This window comes from Cynara cardunculus, unplaced genomic scaffold, assembly GCF_001531365.2.
Source record: "Cynara cardunculus var. scolymus isolate 2C unplaced genomic scaffold, CcrdV1 Un_Scaffold_634, whole genome shotgun sequence".
Classification (NCBI taxonomy): domain Eukaryota; kingdom Viridiplantae; phylum Streptophyta; class Magnoliopsida; order Asterales; family Asteraceae; genus Cynara; species Cynara cardunculus.
In genome coordinates, this window is record NW_020200596.1 from 170429 (window position 1) to 172799 (window position 2371).

Genomic DNA, 2371 nt, shown 5'->3' on the forward strand with positions numbered 1-2371 from the left:
TAAAGCTCGATGTTTGAATTCGTATAAATAACTGCGAATAAACATAATCAAATAGAGGATGAACATCTCATTTTATAATATAAAAAATCTAAAATATAATTAAAATAATTATCGAGTTCCAACAAAATAAATAATTATTATCTTTATAAAAAAATTATATTATTAAACTAAATATAAATTACTTCATTATTGTATATAAATTAAATTAAAAAAATTGAATTAAAAAATTACACAAAAAGTTAGGAATTTCAAATAGTTAATTTGATACTAATATCGATATTTTTGTCAAATTTTTATGATATCTTCAAACATATATTTTATTCAAAAATAAAAATATTATCGCTTTCTCAAAATCACATAAAACCATATTATAACATCGATTGAGATAAAAAATAAAATGAAATATTAAAATCACGATGTATCTCGCTGCATTGCGTGAGTATGCTTCTAGTATTATAAAGCATTTGACAAAAACTCTTAAAAACTACTTTTTATACGTAAAATATTGTTCATTAATACATATTACTTAAAACTCAAGATTGCAAATAGATTGTGCGTAAGTACAACTTATTAAAGCTCCTTATCTGAATTCGTATAACTAACTGCACATAAGCATAATCAAATACAGGATAAACATCTCATTTTGAATATAAAAAATCTAAATTATCAATTAAGATAATCATTGAGTTCTAATAAATTTTTTAATTATTATCTTTATAAAAAATTATATTATTAAACCAAAAATAAATCACTTTATTATTAAATCTAAATTAACGTATAATAAAAAATTGAATTAAAGAAAATTACACAAAAAACGAGAATTATCAAATAGTTATTTTGATACTAATATCGATTTATTTTTCAAAATTTTATGCCATTTTCAAATTTATATTTCATTAAAAAATAAAAAAACATTATTTTTTCGCAAAACTGCATAAAATCGTATTATATCGATAGAGAAAAATAAAAACTAAACATTAAAATGGAGATTTATCTCGCTGCATTGTGCGAGTACCCTTCTAATGTAAAAAAAAATTAAAATCCGGTTTTTATGTAATTTTTTTGAAGTTATTTTTAAAGAATACAAAAGTTCATTTAAATACACTTAAAAATATGTAATTGAGTCAATTAAATCCACTAAAAAACACGTTTTTTTGCAAAATTTGTAAGCGTCTATGAGTTAGTATTTTCCCCCATACACCACATGATATATATATAGTAAGTACAGAAAAATTTGCAATTAGTTTTCAATCAAATGTAAAAAGAACATTTTTAATATAAAAAAATTTATACTGTATTTCTCGTTTTTAATTTAACAAACAAAACATAAATAAGTAAAACAATTTATTGTTAAACCGACTCAAAAATAAGCTTTGGTTTTAGTTTTTTAGAATTTATAATTTAAAAAAAATAGAAATAGAAGAAATAATTGTGGATGTTGGGTTTAAAACACAAGACCCATCTCTTTTTCCTCATTTCAACATCTGGTCATTCGATAGAGAAAGGGTTTGAAGAACAGCAGCAGGAGAGCATTTTCAAATTTGGGGATCTGATAATTCCTCTTTATTTTTACAGGTTTAATTCAGATGTGCGTTATTTCTTCGCTGATTCAGAAACATTTTGATTTTTGATCTACATCTCGTATTTAATTCACAATTATGTGGTCTTTCTTGTTCTTCATTCACGACATTTTGGTTTTTGATCTAGATCTCGTATTTATGTGTTGTTTCTTGTTTTTGATTCACGACGTTCCGGTTTTTGATCGTATGTAATTCACAATTGCGTGGTCTTTCTTGTTTTTAATTCACGATTGTGTGTTCTTTCTTCTGATTAAGAAACATTTTATTCCGATTCCCTTGTGGGTTTTCAATATCTTTTAGGTTCGAATTCGTATTTGTGTTCCGATTCATTTTTCTCAGAATTGCTTCGTGTTTGTTTTTATGATTCATGGTTCAATATGAATGGAAACTCCATCGTTAATCATTTCAAGTTTCTTCTTCCAATTTCTGTTGCTAATTTGTGTTTAGGGTTTTTGCAGATCCAACCAAATATATGTTAATTTCTGTAAGTATTCTTTCTTATTCATCTTGCTTTCTATACTCTTTTCTGATTCATCTGATCCAAATTAAGAATCAAAATCTTTTCTTATTCAATCATCCTCTTCTTCAAATCTGAATCTTGTTTTCATTACATCTTGCTTTCTATAATTTGACGATGGGGTTTAAATTTGTTTAAAAAAACATTTTTTAATATTTACTTATTATAATAAAACTCAGTTATTATAATATCTCATTATTTTTTGTAACTAATAGATACTATTATTTAATTTGACAAAAATAATTTAATTTTAAATATTATATTAAATCATAAG